This window comes from Podarcis erhardii (assembly GCF_964252035.2).
Source record: "Podarcis erhardii genome assembly, chromosome: 1".
NCBI lineage: Eukaryota > Metazoa > Chordata > Lepidosauria > Squamata > Lacertidae > Podarcis > Podarcis erhardii.
The window spans coordinates 29,810,672-29,830,883 of NC_138497.1; the positions used below are offsets into that span (position 1 = coordinate 29,810,672).

The following is a 20,212-nucleotide window of genomic DNA, read 5'->3' on the forward strand; positions in this document are numbered from 1 at the left end:
TGCCTATCTATAGTTCCTGGAGGGCCTCACCAGCGGTCTGGGGCCAGAAGAGACTGCCAGACACCAACAAAGTGACTTACACAGAGCCGAACAACTTGCATCTCACCAAGATGAACTTGCATATCACCAAGATGAACTTGCATATCACCACCAGATATGAATGGTGGCCCATGAAGGGCTTGAGGAACAATGCTTTTTTTTCCAGGCCAACGCATGCATCAGAAACAGGAGATTAGATCAGGACTCTGGTAGGCTGCCACACATGGCTATCAGATTGAGTTTGGCTTGGTGGAGCAGAAAGTGTGCAGGCCCGGGTTATGGCAGGCTCCCAAATTACACTTATCGCTCCTCGCCAATTGTTATTCTTGCCCACCCCTAAAGCTCGCATCCTGCTGCTGGAAATTTTTTTGGATGCAGGAGATGCTGCGGCAGCATCAAGGGCATTGCAAGGAACAATTCTGGGAGTCGAATGCCCCTCCCTGCCAAACCGAAAAATGCACCCACATCCCGGTGCAGCTGGAAAAATGGAGGGGGCCTGTCTTCCATCCTCTCATGGTATCAGACTGTGCTAGTTACCAGATGAGAAACTGGCATCTTCCATGAGATTCAGATAGCCCACCACTTTGTTCCTGGGGATTGAAGGCTCCTGGTGTTAATTAGCTCCTGTAATATGATGGATGACAGCAGGAAAGCCAGAAGTGACACAGGCAAATTGCATTCCAGAATGAGCCTTCCCTCCTCATCAAGGGCACTGGAAAGGGATCTGGAGAAAGACAGGAGCTGAGCTGCAACACCACCACCTGGACACAGTGTATATAAATACAATGAAGCTGTGGGAATCGGGAACAAGGAAGTCCACCCTCAATGCTAACAAGAGAAAACAAAGAACGTTTGACCTGCCACAGGGGAGCAACACACACAGGTTTCTTGGGCTGATCCCTGTTGCCATGAATAAATTGAAACCTTGAGAAAAGGATAAGATTGCCCTGCCCTGATTTGGTGGTCGAGCCCCTGCTGCCCATGGGAAGCAAAGGAATACACAACTAGACACAACAACATACTAAGGAAGAGAAGGTGGCAGCTCAAATCAAGGCCATAAGGGGATGCAGCCCTATCTCCTGGGTGAGAAGCATCCTTTTCTCTCCAAGACGGAGGCCAAAGGAGAAGAGATGAAAACTGGGGCAAGGAGGCAGTTGGGTGGGAAAGAGGAAACCAGCCATGTATCTCCCATGATGAAGTTAGGGATGGGAGATGAGACAGGCGAGGGAAACTGGAAGGGATGGCCTGGGTACTGCAGCACCAGACCACAGAGGTATAAAATATTAATATAAAGTTAAAATTTGGGGGGTATATGCCTAGTGTATGAACATCCATGCATCACCTTAGTTCATTGTACCAACTGCCAGTGCATAGTCATCACATTCTCCTGCAGTCTTCTCTCTCTCCAAGCACACATTGTCCTAGGACCAGCTCATCCACTAGACAAACACAGTATTGGCACTGCATGCAAGCCCTGCAAGGGGAACTGTAGACACCAACTATGTTCTGCAATTAACTGTCCCAGAAAAAGGATGCTTCCAGAAGACCTATTTACTGAGTATTCATCCAGATTTGCTTGAGGGGAGACTAGATGATGTTGCATCAAAGAAGGTGTTCTCTCGCACTTCCCAGTGCATTTTCTGTCACTTTCCTTATTGCAAAAACTCTGATCTTGGAGAAGCAGGTCTGTTGCACAAGACCTCCCAAAACACAATAATGGTGAGACCTAAATTTTCTGGTATGTGATTGAATCCCACCTGAAAGCAGTGTCAGTTTGGAAACACCCAAAGGTAGAGCAGCAAGATGAAGAGATTAGGGCAGAGGGGACAGAAATCTACAGTGGGGATTGCAAAGAGACAGAAATCAAGACCAAGAGAAGAAGATGCATCTAACCTGATTTATAGATCCTAATAATGACTAGGACCAACTCCATTCTCCACTTACAAAATAACAATTACAGAGTTCTGTTTATCCACCCTAAGCTCGCTGTATTGAAATGCAACCTTCACAAATTCAGAGCAATCACCTGCTACAGCTCTGTTAGAACTATTACTTTAAACTGGGAGTTGCACATCTGACTATTCCCCCATTTAAACAACAACCCTGCATATAGAAAATCAGCTCAGTGGCAGATGACAGGCCAGGATGGTTCTCTCCAATATGCTTGTTTTCTTTAAATGGCAACATTTAACTATGCAATCCCCTGTTTACAGTCTAAAGTGGAGAGTCCCAGCAAGACTGTATATGTGATTACTCTGAACACGGAGATCAGCTCTCAGGACTCAGCCAGTCCACAGAAATTGTGTTGTGGTTGATTTTCAAAATGCAGGTGATTTTAAAAATGGAAAGTGGAATAAGGGGCACTTTGAACTTGGAACCAGGGGGAGGAAAAAGGAGCCACCGAAAAGGAGTGCTCACTTGTCTCCCAAACACATTCAGTACACTGACAACACTCCTTCCAGATCAAGGCTTAGTTGCAAAAGCGTTTTGCACGTCAGACTTATTGCATGTCAATAACTATATTGTTATTGCCGAGACCTTAGCATGAACAATCTTTGAGTTACTTTTTATAAGCCCCTCAACTTTCTGCATCAGGGATGCTCAGAGAGGTAATTCCAGTAACTTCTTTTTGCTGGTTAAAAATGACTAAGCACATAAAGGTGCCTTGAGTAAGCATATGGGTTTGAATAGTTGTTTTTTTTTTAATGAAAAAGAGCTAACTCACCCTAAGACAGTTTTTGACCTTGGCTGTTTGGGGTTGTTGCTCTCTACTCCCTGATACAGCATCTCCTGCATCTGCCAACTTCCAAACTTCCACCTAAAGTGCAGTAGACTATGCAAAGCTGCTTGCCAGGAGGACAGGAAGGAAGAAAAAAATAATGAGGAAAAACAACTCCCTATATTAAGACACACACAAACACAGAGAGAGAGAGAGTGAAACACATAAACCAGAATCTGAGGGGTGGCACAAACAGGAAGCCCAATGTTCACCAAAATGATACAGCTTAATTCTACAGGAATCAAGGAGAAGGAATAGCCACTTACAGATTTTGTTCATGGTCATGCAAAGCCCTGGAATCTGCTTTCTGGCTAATGCTATGCTATATATTACATGAAAAGAACCAGTGGAGTATGCACATTATTTGGTGGTACAAAATATATCTAAACCTGGGATGGTGAACCTGTGACTCTCCAGGTATTCTTGGACTCTAACTGCCACCAGCCCCAGGTGACCCGGCCAATGGCTATGCTGGCAGAAGCTGACGGGAGTTCTAGTCAAGCAATAACTACAAGTCTGCAGGTTCCCCACCTCTGATCTAAAAGAGAAAAGCCAAACTCAGGCGCTAGCATTTAGCACTTCAATCCACAACCTTTTTTCCCCAAAAGTCAGTCCCATTCATTTTAACAGGACTTCCTTCCACATCATAGGATTTGAATCATGGGGATGTTTTGCGGCAGAAATATCAGAAGTGGCCAAGGGCTAAGAGGCCAAGAGACCTGAGCTCCAATCTCACACCAGAATTAAGTTGATTCAAGGACAGAGATGGGACAGGCCACTGGGACACAGTTATCCTTTTTATAATTAATAATAATAATAATAATAATTTAATTAAGGCTATTACCTTGCCCCTACCCTAAAATGCCTTGAAAATTATTCAAGCCAAGCAGAATTTTCACATACTTTGATTTTCATGTTGGAATTGTCACGTTCAATGGGAAAGAATCTTTAGCCAAACAGCTAAGCGAATTACACAAAAATCAAGCAGTGTTTCTCGATCTTGCATCCAAACAGCTAAACAGTGAGAGGTGGAGGAATGCAACATTTTGTCGGCTTCAAAGAGACTTTTAAAGTTGCAGCATAACTTGACGTTCCCTTCATCTTCATTTTAAAAAACTTACTGTTCAATCTCTGCTCCATGGATGAGTACAAAATAACCATCACGGGTATGGGAAAGTAATAACCAAAAACTCAAGAGACCGATATTACTTTCTCAGGGTGGGAGTTTCAATTTAACAAGTGTAGCACCCCCTACCTGTTGCTTAGCTGGTCACTGCACTATCACATACTGCCTTGGTGAGAGCAGCAATACAACCTGCCAGTTACTAAATGGGCTCGAAAGAATAAACTTTCTCAGCTCAGCTCTAAGAGGTTGGACCTGGGCACATCTGAGAAGCAAAAACCAAGGAGCCTTGTCACTTCCCAGTATTTGTCTATGAAAACTGTGCAAATCAGATGCCCCATAAGCCTTGCATCTCGGTTTCTGCGGTTCTCATTTGCTAGAATTCCTCAAGGTCAGCGAGGAAAAGGAGAGCAAGGAAAAGCAAATGGAAGATGAAGACATTGCACTACGAGCACCTTATTCAGACCATTTCTGTTACCAGCTAGTAAAGCAGAAAATATGGAGACCTTTGAACACTGCAGCCAAATTCAGCCACATGCAGAAAGCAAGGGGAAACTGTCTGCCGAGATGATGGAAGCCATTAGAGATCGTTCCTTTCTACCAGATTTGCTAACCGCACTATAACACACCCATCTAATGATGGTAAGAAAATAGGTTTGCCTCAAGGAGGAAGGCCTTTTCTAAAAAGGGAGAAAAGGGATTTCAAAGGGTCAAGGCATCGTGTCAACCCTTTGCACCCAGCTTTCCTTCGCTGCTGTGCCCTTCCCCACACTTCCAGGCACGCTCTCCACCCACTGCCTAGCAAAAATTCACCCACGCAACATCAGCAGGGCTAGAAAGCGGCTGACAAAAAAGAAAAAAGGGAAAAGATAGGGCGTAACTGGAAGGAGGTTGCAATGCTTTCTTGAGACCAGAAAAAGCTATTTCTCCCTCTTTCTCTCTCCCCCCACCCCATCACACATTCTAATGGTGAAAGGCAAGTTCTTCTGCACCCTCCTGCAACACACATACAAATGTCACCCATGATTCAATGCCCTCCAGTCTCATATGAGTACGCAGCCTTCAGCACAGAGGTACACGGGATCAATTACATCCCTGCTATGTCTGATCAGAAGCACAGAGAAGCTGGGGAGGAAGTATCTGGAGGGACAACGAACGAGGACAGGCCTGGAGACAGTAGCTCGGTCCTGGATGTGACATGACTCCCACATCCCTCTCCCTTTGTATTGCAATGCCCTCCAGCTTGGACACACACGTATCTGGCCTTTGTGAGGGGAGGGCGCCATTGGGTGCCTGCATGCATGCCATATACTCTCCAGTGTTGCAGGCTGCATCTTCCCCAGAGTACGCTTTCCTCCTCCACAGCTGCCTGGAGTAACCTTTATTCCAATATGTCGCAAGCATGTATTTCACGGGTGGTTAAACCGAATCATTATCACCAGGCATTTACTTGACCAAAAAAATGTTATTACCCATCGCCGAGTCTATTCCACCACAACACAAAGACACCCACCCGCCTTCTCTTCTCCAGACCCCTTCTACCTTTGTTACATACCCTTCTTTTCAACATGCGAATCGTATGACATGCCCGAGGGGGGGGGGGACAGAGCAGAAGGAGCAGGCGGCAAAATGCATAGGTGTGTGTTTGGCATTTGCTGTATTTTCCAGTTCCCGAACAACGCCTATCAGCTCTCCCCCAACCCAACACGTAGATATAATTTCAAAATGCAAGACATAGAATTAAAACCACGGCCTATCGTGCAGATCTCGGATATTAACCGTGATCCGCACATGCATTGGGAGCCCAGATATGTGGGGCACAAAGCAAAGGTCATTGTGCTATGGTTGTAATACACATGCACACACCCAAAAAAAGCAAAAAAAAAAAAGCCGCAGAGCCATCAAGAGGTAATACAGAATTTTCTCGTCAAGAGCCGAAAAGCCTACGGGGGGTGGGTGGGGGGAGGCAAGAGGAGGAGAAAGGGTGTGTGGATAGAAAAACAGGGGAGGAAATGGCAGAAAATGAGGAAGGGGCTTATGAAGACCATACAGCCCTGAGTCTAATCCCAAAAATTACAGTCCGTCTTCCGTCCCCCCCATCCCCACTTAATATACCTTCTTTGCTCTCCAGTCTCCCCTACCAGCATTAGTACAGACAGATTTCTGTATCTTGGTTTTGCAGCAGTGGGTCTAATAACCCACTGATCTAAACCCCTCATTAAAGATATCCCCTCCCATTCTTTTTTTTTTTAGCTCTGGCCTAAAGAATAATGTGTTTTTAGAGATAATGGTGGCTATTAAAAAGAAGAAGAAGAGGACACATCACAGACATTATTCAAGCAGCTCCCCCGCATCACCTCAATCTCCCACAGCACGCACCATGATTTTTTCTGATTCCCTCCCATTCCTCCCCCAACCCTTTTCCCCACCCATCAAGAACGACAATCATAAATAAAAATTTACCGAAAAAACCAACAACAATGAAAAAAAATTGGGAAACGAAAAATCCACAACTCAATCTGGATAGCCGATCTCAAAATCCCAAGCACTAATCCGCTTGAATTCGTTCTTGCCCTTATATAAGCAGCAGCACGCCAACATGTTCAGTGGAAACGCAGTGTAAAATGAGGCCAGGGTAGAAGAGCCATGGAGAACGGTGATATCATCGGATATCAGCTCCATCAAGGAGCCATCATCAACGGCATGATGAAATCAAATGTGGGGGCCTCAAATTTTAATTTATTTATTTACTGACGTGACATTGTTCCACAGACATCCCTCTCCCCTCCGTTTCCCCCCACCCCACCCCACCCCACCCCCCGTTGTTGTCATATAAAGGATGATAAGGAATACACATATTTTGCTCCCAAAGCATACTCCTCCACCAAGAGATCCCCCGAAAGCTCCAGAAAGAGCAACCTCACTGGCCAAGACTCTTGTTTATATTTAATGGAATCAATTAATACAGCCCCAGTTGTTTTAAGTATCACCGATATTTTGGTGTTCTTAGGTAAAACCCCGAGACATCTCCCCTTTCCCACAATAGAGAGGAGAGTGCTATGGAAAATAATTCCATCGATGCCCATAATAATGGGGCACAGAAGCACATACATACAGAAAGGCAGCAAACTAAAATGGTAACCGTCATCTCTCGTGGAGGGGGGGAAAGGGGGGGCCTTTTCACCAGCCTTTGGATAAACTTGTAGAACTGGGTACCGTGGACCATTTTAACTTAAAATGAGAGCGACAACACCCCGGCGTCTCATGGTATATTTAATGGCCGATTCTACACGGCGAACAGACAAGCTTTCCTTGGCATCTTCTTTTCTCCACCCAGATAACATCCTTTTCTCTCTCTGACTTTTCGCTAGACTAGTTAGGAGTTCACCCCCGCAAAATCCAGTCCCCAAAATATACCATGGCACAAATACTGGTTAGCGGTCATAGGAGGAAGGAAAAAATTCTCTCAAGAGATCTGAGCATTTGACACTGGAAAAAAAATCTCATGATACAATTGAAGAAGAATAAAAATGAATTAGTTGGGGGAAGGGGGGGGGGAGAAGCTATTTTCATCGAAATTTTGAATATTCAGGCCAAAGAAGAAATGAAGAATGAGAGGTTGTTAGGTGGGGAGGGGGACCCTGGCATTTAAAAAATGGTTTCAGAAAAAAAAAAATTGGTTATTATGCCTCTGAGGTCTTTTATTACCTACACATTCTTTAATTTATTTTAACCAAAATTGAAAAAACCACAGAGGGAATAAAATTCACTTTCGTGGGAGGAAAGAAAAATGTGCTTTGGTTTGGTGTTGTGGAAACAAAATAATTTCAGGGATTTTGTTTCCTCATCATAAAAATAAAATAAAATGTAAATGTAAACAAAAGACCATGACACTTGCACGCAGCACTAGAGCTGGAACCCATTGGAAAGGGAATTACATCACTGTCCTTCATGGTTTAAAATTGGAAATTAACTGAAGGTTTGGATGTTGGGGGGGGATGATTTTTTTATTTAAAAAACCTGGTTATTTCGCACACATTTTTAATTTATTTATTTTGCATTAAGAAATCATCCAACCAACCTTTAAGGTCACTCCTTGCCTGGAAGCTCACAGCACTTGCTCGTAGTGGAAGTTTTCAGGCAAAGACAAGTACTAAATCATTAATATAAACAAATGGAAGGCGGGGAAGTAAGATTCTTGTAATAGATCCAAAGTAGTATGAGGTGGAGGGGGGAGATCCTTCACATCTTACTCCCTTTTCATTCCACCCCCCTGATAAAAAATATTCAGGGTTGGGGTGGGGGGAAAGAACCCAAAGAAGATCTAATATTCTTACAAAAAAAATATTTTGGCTTCTTAAAGAGATCCCTGCCACAGTTTAACCCAGCACTGCCTCTTTCCCTCAAAATAACCATTTTATTTTAAAGTCAAGTGCTCAGTGCAACTGATCATCGAAATGAATCGAGTTAAAGGTACTGGTCAAGGTTTGGAGTTTGTGCTTGTCACCTTTAAAAAAGAAGAGGAGGAGGTATTTGGAGAAGATGTGCAGTTTTCCTCACGCTCAGGCACACGTAAAAATTACTTTCTGGGGATGAGAAAATCCAGTATGAGGGGAGAAATAACTTTACAAAATCCTGTCCACCATAATAAATCTCTATAATATTGAGGGTAGGCGTTTTGGGCAGGCTTTGAGGGGTTTTTTGTTTTCTTTTCTTGTGAAGACCCGCTCTATTCTTCACAGCTCTCTCTGGTGAGAACTTGGAGCACCTAACACCTTCCGAAGCGGGGGGAATCTCTCGAGTGGGCGCGCTGAAATTCTCCGTCCGTCGTGGGGAGCGAGGCGTTGTATTCCATCCTAGGGAACCATCTCCTTCTCTCTCCCGCCCGCCGCCACCGAAAAAAGTCTTACCTTGGTAGTTGAGAAGCGAGTGGGGTTGTTTAACCAACTCTTTGTTTGTTTCCTTCTTTGGGGGGCCGCTAAGAAATCCAGGGGTGTCTCTTGCCTCTCTCTCTCAGCGAGAGTGTGTGGTGGGAGGGGAAGCGCGAGGCGGGACCGGGAGGGCGTTGTCGGAGGCGCAAAAACGCGGGCTGAGGGAACGCGCGATGCAGGCAGCGAGGAGCGAGGGAAAGCTTTGGCGCGCCTCAGCCCCTCTCTCCGCGAGTTGCGTGCGAGGAGAGATGCGTAGAGCGGAGCGCTCTGCCTGAGACTGTCGGAGGAGCCCAGGAATTTCACGCACTCCGGAGCCGGCCCCTCCCCCTCTCCGGCGCGCAGACCCCAGCATTTAAAGGGACAGCCGCGGCTGTGTGTAATTCGGGGCTCGCGCTCCTCCCAGCGCTGTTTTGCAAACAGCTGAGAAGATGTAATCTGGGGACATCCTCAAGCCCAGGGATGACTAAGAGGCAGGTGCTCGCCAGCCCCGCTTTCTCACGCCGCAAACTCAAACTGGGGAAGGCAGATAACGCGCGCGGCTCCTTCTCTGGGGAAAAGCTACGGTCAATCGGGGGGGGGGGAGGGGCGTTTAAGCCAATTGGCTTCTCCAGAAATTAAGCAGGAGGCGAGGGAACGGGCTCTCATAGCACCGGAGGGTGGGTTAGGCAAGGAATGATACCTTCGCCTTCATCTCTTTCTATATCCTGTAGGAATTTTAATAAAAATAAAAATGTTTGCCTTGTTTTGTTGCATTCTCTCAGTTCTTTTGACTGATGTCGTTCAAGGCTCTTTTACACACACACACACAGAGAGAGAGAGAGGGAGAGAGAGAGAGAGACGTATAGTGTGTGTTTGTGTATTCTATCCATCTATCTATCAGTTCTGCAAGCTGCTCCGTAACTGGGCCCCCAACACTCACGAAATGCAAACACAACTGTCTGGATTTTGTCTTTGCAGAGGAGGAAAATCTGGGGGCAGAATGGCACTCCAGCTATTAAGAGTGGCTTACTCATGCTGGGAACTAGGCAGGCACTTAAAGTTCACCACTGATAGATCACACACCGCCAACCTTTCCCATTTAGGAATACAACAGCCTTGTGGAAAGACGGAAGAGTTTCATGTCAAGGTGTTTTTTTGTGGTAAGGATCAAAAAAAGTAGTTAAACAAACGTGCTGCTATAATATCTTCCTTTCTGCTGCATGTTTTATGTGCTTCTTTCACGTAGTTATTTTCACACGGCTGTCTATTGTAGGAAATGACAAACGAGGATCTAATAGTCAATTAGGAAGGCACAACACGGTGCTTTTGCTTTTCAGAGGATTGAGAAATTAGAACGAGCAGTTTCACTTTCTGTTCCCATTCAGTTCCTCTAACTCACATGCAAGCATTGTATTTGTGGTTGTCAAATAATAGTAGACCAGATAGTCATTAACTATTTCAGACTTGGGACCCACATTTAACCTAAATATGCATTTGAGGATCGATTTCTTTCCTTTTTTGCCATCTATTTGTGTGGCAGTGGTGTTTTTGTTGCCACCCACCTTAGATTAGACTGTATTTATATTTTATTTTACATTATAAACATATAGGAAAATTCTATTCCTGTCTACTCGAAAGTAATTCCCATTGAGTTTAATGCAACTTATTCGTAGGTAAAATATCTATTTGCAGCCCTAATATTCCAGGGTTTGTTTGTTTGTAAGGACAGCCAAGGCAGATACCAAAACAAATATCAAATACACTTAAAAATCAATGAAATGCAATAAAAATAATAAATTCACAAAACTAAAACAGAGAATAAAAAGAATTAAACCAGAAGAGCAAAGAGGAGCACTGTGCCAACTAACCCTTCTGTCTCATCCTAGTAGTTCTCCAAAACAAAAACAGGTTTATGCAACCTGCAAATAGTTTTTTTTTTCTTTTTTCTTTTTTTGGTCTATAAATTTTGTTAAATAAAAATACAGACAGCTCCAAGAGGCAAATGAGAGAACAAAATGAACATGTATCCTACAGGGAAGAGTTCAAGTGATCATCTGTAATGGCCCAAAAAAGTATTTTCCTACATACCTGTCTGCTTGTAACAGGGATGAGGAACCTGCAGCCCTCCAGATGTGGCTGGACTACTGCTCCCATCATCCCTTACCCTTGGCCATGTTGACTGGGCCTCCTGGGAGCTGGAGTTCAACAATATGTGGAAGGTCACAGGTTCCTCTTTACTGGCCTAAACTCTGAAGATGGCGGACACAAGAGAAGGAGCTAGACTTTCAGTTTTAGATGGGCAGCATCATTTGGGAGAAAGCTGTCCTTAAAATATTTTAAATTACTATGATCCAAAGAGCTATTTGAAGCATGGCCAAAGACTTGGGTATGTCCTGTGGTGGTGGTGTTTTTTACCTCCTCCCCCCCCTTTGTTGTCCCTCATGTCATCTCTGTGGTGGTTGCTATTGTAACTGAATTGTACAGGTTTGTATTTTATGTGATATAAGGTGAATGTTGTGTAGGGGGGTATTTATAATATAAAGTAGGGTGAGTGCAAAGGAGGGCAGGAGAGTTGATGAAGCATTGTCTTATATTGGTGGGGTGTGACAGAATAGGGGTGCTTGTGTGTCAGCTGAAGACTGTTGGGATTTTGGAGAGGGAAAGGAAAGGCTGATTGGTGTGGGAGCTGAGAAGTAGGATAGGAGAGATGGGAATAGAAGTATAAGCACATGTTATAAAATACCAAGTATCCAGACACTGTTAAAGTACCTGCTACATTCAGCTTCCACTGTAGTAATAAAGCTTTGTTTGTTCACACCACATCTCATGTTTGACTAAGCTATGAGGTTGTGAGAAAGCCAGTGATATTATTGTTTATATGGTAGAACCAGAATACCAGTTGACGGGAGATTGCTTAAGGTATTGGATCCCCAGTGCTGGGAACTCTATAAGGCACATATAGGGATCCAGTAGGGCTTGAGAAACCCTTTACCAGATAAAAGGGATTGATGATTAGAATTAAAGTTCCCTCTTGCTCCTGAGAGGTGGGCATAGGTAGAGGAGGGCACAGCAATAACACAAACTTATTTTGAAAGTTTCCTCAATTTCAAAAGATCTTCGCTCTGGGGCTTGGAGGAGGGCAACTATTTGAGGGACGCCAGCTCTGTTAGCTGCATGTGATTGGTTTTCGCAGTTCTTTGGATCCCAGCCAACGGCCAAAAAGGCACCTAGCAGTGTCCTTACAGAAACACCCCTCTCCTTGTACACACACTTCCTACATTTTTTTATTTCATTATTTGTGGATGCCGCTACATAGCATGAAGTTTTCTAGGCAGCTTAAAACGATTAAGTAAAAAAGCAAAACACCAAATAAAACAGAAATAATACCAAACAGACAGGACTCACTGTTTGTTTGTTTGTTTGTTTGTTTGTTTGTTTGTTTGCTTGCTTGCTTGCTTGCAAAAATTATATACATCACCCTTCATTATCAAATTTCAGGGCTACGATAAGAAGCAACAAGTTAAAATCATAAATACCACATGGGGGGGGGACAAAGAAAACCTATCAGTAAAAGATAGGTATTAAGTTAAGCAATGCTTGGCTAAATAATAGTGCAATTATAACAGAAGACAGTTCTACTGAATTGTGTGGGGCTTACTCCCAGGTAAATGAGGTCACTTCATTTACCTGGAAGTAAGTCCCATTTAAGGATCGATAAATCAGCTTCTCTCGATTTCTTGTTTTTCCCGTCTTAAATATGATTCTCCACATTTCCACATCGGTTTGTGATTTAAAAAGAAGTCCTCATGAAAATTCACCAGCATTTTAGTGTAAATTTATCTTAATATGCATATATTTGTATGCAATTTTGCTTAATATGCACATTTTTGCAAAGCAATATTCCCTTATATTTGTAAGGTGGTTTTTTGTAAGTTGTTTTCACTAATATATGCATTTACCCTAGTATATGTCTGTTTGTACAAATTACTTGGCTGGAGAACTGCATTGCAAAATTCAGAAAACTATGAATTTTTGAAAGAGGGCAATGCTTCAGCTCTTGTACTGTTTAGAAAATGGAAATTGGGTAGGTTCGCTTTTAAATTTCTACCCCATCCCTAGCCCTACTGAATTCAATACGACTTACTGCCAAGCAGATATGGCAAAGACTACATGCAGCCTAAGTCTTATCAGACACTGAAACGCAACTAAGGTTGGTGCCTGCTATACTTCAGAGTGCTTACTGGGTTTTTACAATTCATATAGTAGTAAAGTATACTATAGACTAATTCTTTTTTTATTAAAAAAAGCCATTTCTTCTTGTGTGGGAAAACTTACAGCCTAGTGAACAAGCCATTCTTCTAAATATCAGCAGCCTCTTAAAAATAGCTAGGAACAAAACATATGCTCACATGATCTTCCTTCAAAGAGGTCAAGCAGGAGTCTTGCTGAAACAAAACAGAAACTTGCCACAAATGCACATTGAAGAATCCCACTGGTTTTCCACTGGTCCAGCCAGTGCACCTCCAGCCTGAATACCTATCCATTACTGCTTACACCAGCATCACTATGATGTTTATGCAAATGCCTCCATGCCCACTTTTGGCCACACCCACTGCTGGCATTTAGCACCTGGAGGATGTTCTGAATGCAACCCTCTATCCAAAAAAAGGTTAACAGTCCCTGTCTTAGGGAGACATTTTGCACCTCTCCAAAGCACTCCTTTGCCTTAAATTTTTAGCACAGCCATAGTGTCCTGCAGGGTGCAGCTGGAGATGTTTTGTGCAGTATGAAGAATTGTGAAGTGGAAACTAAGCTTTAACGCTGATATGGAGTTCTTATTGAAGAACTAAGCGGTTTCTTTTTTAAAAAAAAATACATAGGGGAATATAAGAAAATGAAAAAGAAAATACATATGAATTTTAATATTTTCAGTCCTATAGTAATTGTATATCTGAGTCTTCCTTGCCCCTCCATTTCTTGCAAAATAGCTCCACTTTTCCTTCATCACTGTGGTTTTCTTTCTCATTTTTCCTTCCTCCCACTTGCAGTTTTGTTCTCCTTCCCTCCCCCCTCATCTTTCCTTTTCTTTGAAAAAGTTCCAAGGCATAGAACATTTGTGGACCTGGGAGGGTGCACCATTAACTATTCAGTGCAGGGCCAAGGCAGCGTGGAATAAACTCTGGCTTGGTCAAATGTTTGTGATCACCCTAGACCAAGCATGGGCAAACTCAGCCCTCCAGATGTTTTGGGACTACTCACTTTTTTGAGAACACTGCATATTAATATTTATGAATAAGTGTCTTCAGTGTAGCAACACGTTTCTAAAGTGTTGTTATGGGGTCCGCACACACAAAGGCAGGAAAGTAGTCCTTCCTTCATTCTAGAACAGGCATGGCCAAACTTGGCCCTCTAGCTGTTTTGGGACTACAATTCCCATCATCCCCGAACACTGGTCCTGTTAGCTAGGGATGATGAGAGTTGTAGTCCCAAAACATCTGAAGGGCCAAGTTTGCCTATGCCTGCCCTAGACTTCCATGAAGTGAATTTCCACATGCACCTACCACCTAGGAACAATTTAAACACGCATGTTTGCTATTTAATGACTGCCACAACCAAGTGGCGACTTGTGTATGCAAAAGAGCCGTCACAGAACAAAGTCCAGGGCTTAGACCTCTTGTATCATCACAGTCAATTCACAAAATGCAGATGCGAGTCATCAAGTGTTGTGTACTCAAAGAGGCACTAACTCAAGCAATGCACCAACAGGTGTCAATCAGTTCTCAGGCACACTCACTTCTCTGCAAAATACATAATGAAACGTCCTTTTATCAGACTCAAGTCTGCACCTGGGATAAAGAACAAAAGAAGAACCCAGTTCTGTACCTAAGGCTTACAGTCAAAAATTGACTGTAACTTTATGACAAATTGGCTGTCTCTTGTGGACAGACCCTGTATTTTTCTGCAATCTGCATACACTGCCTAGATGTTAGTGACAAGCATTTACCAAGTAGATAAATGGAAACACATCTTCCCGTCCCTCTTTCCTGAATCTTAAGACAGAACTGAGAACCTTCTCTTTTGTTTACAGCGTCAAGGTATCTCATGCTACTCAATAAATAAGAGTTACAGTGTGCAGAACTGATAGATCGCTTTGCCCACTGTTGATGTGCAGTTGCCGCCAAGAAGCGTATCAAACACACAGCCTCCCTAAATGACACTTCAAAGCAGCTCTAAGCCTTCCCACAGGTGGAGCTTCCGAAAACTCCATAGTGACTTTATTGGTGATTTATCCATATAACAGATGCCTGCCAAAAAGAGAGGATGCAGAAGGGATTTTTGCAAGCTGAAAATGGTGAATAGGAAGGGGCACAATCTACAAACAAGAATTCAGGTGCTAGAGAAAAAGGCTCCCTCATAAAACTTCGGCAAAGTCAGGGTGGTCTGCTTTATTCATTTGTTATATTTGGATCTATCCCAACGGTCATGCTGTCCAAAAGACCGGCACGTTTTTATTTATTTATTTTTGCAACATGAAGTGGGCAGTGAACAGATGTGGAAAATAAAAGGGTATAATGGAGAATAAACATTTGACACCATTCTCTGGGACTTGTAACCACCTTTATTGATAATATACAAAAGTGGGTAACAGGTTTTCCTCTCTTTTTTTTTTAAGAACACTGCATATTAATATTTATGAATAAGTGTCTCCAGCGTAGCAACACGTTTCTAAAGTGTTGTTATGGCGTCCACACACGGAAAGGCAGGAAAGTAGTCCTTCCTTCATTCTATAGCAGGCATGGCCAAACTTGGCCCTCCAGGTGTTTTGGGGACTACAGTTCCCATCATCCCTGACCACTGGTCCTGTTAGCTAGGGATGATGGGAGTTGTAGTCCCAAAACACCTGGAGGGCCAAGTTTGGCCATGCCTGTTCTATAGGATAAGCTGGAATTGGGAAGCACAGCTCTGCACACAGCTGCCCCATAGGGTTATAATACTTCTCTAGCAGAAGTATTCCCTAGCAGAGATACAATATTTCCAGCCCATTGGATCTCCTCACACCATGAAGAGCTATAAATAGTACTTCCTGTTCAGCCTCAGTTTTTGCCTGGGCAATGATACTCCTTACTCTTTAGTGGTTCTCTACCATGACTGACCCTTGATTCTCAACTCCACGGTTCAGCTCTGACGAGGAGTGGGCTTAAATGCCCATTTGTGTGGGAACAAAAGATGGAAACAAATTTAAAAATAAAGCGAGGGGTTTGGGGTTAAAAATAATATTTTGAGCTGCAGATCTCTGCCAGTTCACATGAAGGGGGAATTTATTGGGATTCAGAACCCAATTCTCAGACTGATCTCTTGACCGCAAAGTTACCACTTCTCACTGCATCCTTTGTGCTGCACTATCCTCAATACACCAAATGTGCACATGTGTCAGGATATCAAGCGCTGGGTCTCTTAACCACCCAGCATTTGGAAGCCATTCCCATTGTGCAGAAGGCAGAAATTGCTGCCAGCTTGTAAACACAGAGATGGAAGAAGAGTTTGGAGTCATCAGTACCAGAAGCCTGGGGAAAATACTGCAGGAGAAGTCTTGCACTTTTAATGGATAAAAGCAGGGAAGCAAGGGAAAGAAACACTTCTGTTTTCATGACACTTTTTTTTTTTTTTGCATGTGGCAGTTTTCATTAGCCTCTTTGACTGTTATCAGTGCTGCTATGCACAAAGCCAGCTTCCAGAATACATGGAAAAATCAGCGCTGCTTTTACACAGAAAAACGGTACTCTTACAGGGCCATGTAAATTTATTTTCCACAAAGGAAGGAAGGTTTCCATCTACTGATCTCAGGGAGCAGTGGAAATTATAAACTGGTGCCTGAGGGCAGCTCTGTGGTATGGGTGGGGCCAAATAAATCAAAATCTCATATAGATAAGACAGAAATGCTGTTGGTTGGGGAGCCCTGCTGATGTAGCCAGAAGTTTTGCCACCAGCTGGGCACAGGGGTGCTCTTCCTTTGAAGAATCAGGTACACAGATGCTTAGGATTGCTTTTATCATCTTAGGCTGGTTCACAATATGCAATCTATCTAGAGATAGCAGACTTGGACTCATACTTGGACTTAGACTCAGTTACACACTAACACTGGTTGCATCCAGACTAAAGTAGTGTAACTCTCCCTACTTAGTACTACAACGAAAGACAGTTTGGAAGTTTCAGGAGGTAGAATACTCCGCTGCCAGAATGCTTGTGGGGACCAGATGGTTTGCTCATGTTTCACAACTTTTGAACCAATTTGCACTGGCTATTGTATTTGTTTCCAGACTTAGTTTAAAGTGCTGATGCTAAATTTTAAAGCCCCACATGGCTTGGAACTGGCTCAGTGGGGGGAGGACTGACCACCCCCATATTAGCCTGCTCAGGCCCTAAAATCAGCCTCAGATGCCCTGTTCTCTAGGCCAATCAAGTTGGTAGGTACTAAGGACAGGGCCTTTTCAGTGGTGGCTGACCTTTGTGTATTCCCTCGTTGGAGAATTCTGCTTACTCTCTTCTCATGTGACCTTTAAACAAACCCTAAAGCTTCCTCCTCCAGGCTTTGCATTTATCTTATTCCTGGCTTCCTATATATAATTTTATCTATTATTTATGCTATTGTTGTATCTTGTGACAGCTTGCCCTAAAAGGTGGGTAGAAAAGAACAATAAGGAGATGGCAGAGAAAGGGGGTTACATGGCTTTGAGGGACTCGCAGCATTTTTGACACAGATTTTCCAAAGTTGAGCAGAAGCCCAGTGTTCATAGTGCTGATTGGAGTAGCTGTTGTATCAGTCCTGAAGCAACTGCCCCGCCCCCAACCTTCTCAGAGCAGGGCTGTTCAAAGAACTCATTGGCTAGCCCTTGAACCATTCACAAAGCCATATCATCTGCCTCAGAGCAGACTTCGAAGTGTTTTTAGAAAGTGAGGAACGTTACAAAAAGTGCTGTAGTCAGCTCATCTGAAGAAGGAAACAACCTTTGTTCAATCAAGAAAAAATCAGAAATATCAATAGTATCGTAATTTAAATGTACACTATTTAATAGATTTACATTCTGGAGACTGAAGTTGGGGGGACGGGACTTTTCTTTACTAGTAACAGTGAGAAAGCATTACATACACACTCTAGGTTCCTCCCCATTACGTCCTGTCCCCATTACGTCCCCCAAACGGAACAATACGCGTGGGCTTTTGTTCTTAACTTCCACTTCTCCTGTAAAGCAGAGAGCATTAAGGAACAGTCTGTTTTCTGTTCAGAGGAGAGAACCTTCTATCAAACTTTAATGACATCCCCCCCTCAACATCAACCACATTTCTTTGACTCTCTGCCTTGAATAGGATTTCAGTTTTAATGAACCAATTTTTGACATATTAGCCATGAAAAGCCTTCTCCCACATTCTGAATCTTTCCGTCAATGACCGAAACCTGGGTATCACTAAGTAGATACATTTGAAATGAAATAATGAGTCAGCCCTTCAAAATCACGACTCTGAAGACATAATTCATTGGGGGTGTTTTAGTTACCTACCTCTTAGAAGTGTTGCCATCATGTTTTCAACCTTTCCTTCACAGAGCTGAAAGGAACAAAATTGCTTTCTCTCCCCCACCCCCTTAGTTAAAATAGCTTTTAAATGAAAACCTGAAATTCCCAGGATTCCCCTCCCACATTATTTTCTCCTCCTTGGAAATTCATATATCTACATATGGGAAATCCTTAACATACTGCTTAACAGTTGGGTGGTCACTATAAGACTGAAGAAGCCTATGTTTACTTTTCAGTGGATACATTGGGGATAAAAATATATAGATGCGCACAGTTTTCACGTCATCTTACTCCTGCTTTTGACTGTGAAACTACAAGTAAACTTTATGGGACTTAGCCCTAAGAATAATTGAAGGGAAAAAATACGGTGCCAATTGAAAATGGTGGGAATCCACACTGCTGCAGCAAATAAATGTGGCCAAACCCATTTTTCCCCAAGATCATGCCAGTAAAGGAGTTGACATTTGTGTAGGTGTTGGGGGGAAATAGGTGGGTGGGTGCATGTGCTTACCTCTCCTCATGCGCTGCTCTCTCTTGTAAGCCTTGTGTCTCTCTTGTAAGTTCCCCGCCCCCTTCTGTCTTAATGGGAGTTCTGGAACAGGGTGACAAAAGGGACCTTGGCAAGCGGAAATCGGATGCAGAGTGAATTACCTTCAACTGCACCAGTTGCCTCTTCCCTGCATTGAAAATGAAACTGCCAATATCATAATGCCATTTCACAACACTATGGTGCAACATACAGTTCTGGTTGCCTCGTTTCAAAAAGGATATTGTAGAGCTGGAAACAGTTCTGAATAGGGCAATCAAAATAATCAAGGGGATGGAGCTAGTCCCCTATAACGGGAAAGATTAAGAAAAGTGATGGATAATGAAAATAATAAGAAGCAAAATGTATAAGGAAACTAATATAACTAACAGTAGTTGTAAATGCATACAGACAGACAACAAGAATTGTATAAACACGAGGACTTATTTGTTTATAGATACACTATGGACAAATATGGAAAATGAATAACAATATACAAAATGGAAGAAAATAATGTGATGAAAATATATGTGATATAAAAAACCAGAAGAAGGAAGGAGGGAAGTCATTTCTGAAGAGCAAGTGTAAAGTAAAATGTAATACAATATGTATTACATATTGGGGGGGAGAAGAAAATGAAACAGCCAATATCATAATGCCATTTCACAAAGCTATGGTGCAACATACAGTTCTGGTCGCCTCGTTTCAAAAAGGATATCGCAAAGCTGGAAACGGTTCTGAAAAGGGCAATCAGAATAATCAAGGGGATGGAGCTAGTCCCCTATGAGGAAAGGTTGCAGCATATGGGACTTTTTAGTTGAGAAAAAAGACAAGTCATGACATGACATTCAGAAAACGATACACAACATGGAAAAAATGGATACAGAAAAGTTTTTCTCCCTCTCTCATGACACTGAAACTCATGACCATTCAATGAAGCTGGATGTTGGAAGATTCAGGACAGACGAATTAAAGAATTTCTTTGATACGCAGCACACTGTTAAACTGTGGAATTTGCTCCCACAGGAGGCAGTGATGGCCACCAAATGAGATGGCTTCAAAAGAGGTTAAAACAAATTTGTGAAGGATAAGGTTATCAACTGCTACAACCTGTGCTAGCTATGCTCTGCCTCCACAATCAGAGGCAGTAATCCTTCTGAATACCTTCTGAATACAGTACCTCAGGAGGGGAGACAGCTCTTGGGCTGAAAGCTTGCTTGCAGGTCTCCCACAGCCATCTGGTTGGCCACTGTGAGACCAGGA

General features: G+C 43.1%; 1 protein-coding gene across 18 annotated transcripts in view; it reads right to left on the reverse strand.

Moving 5' to 3' along the window:
- Positions 1-9,160, reverse strand: part of NRXN3 (neurexin 3) — a 1,212,171-nt gene extending 1,203,011 nt beyond the window's left edge. For 16 of the 18 annotated variants that reach the window (XM_081858018.1, XM_081858001.1, XM_081857999.1 and 13 more), the window contains exon 1: positions 8,852-9,160. The gene's annotated coding sequence lies outside the window, so the exon portion shown is untranslated. Of the gene's footprint in view, positions 1-6,056; positions 6,076-6,404; positions 6,576-8,851 lie in introns of those variants that run through there. The other 2 variants (XM_081858009.1, XM_081858016.1) reach the window with 2 other exon arrangements.
- Positions 9,161-20,212: the final 11,052 nt, after the last annotated feature.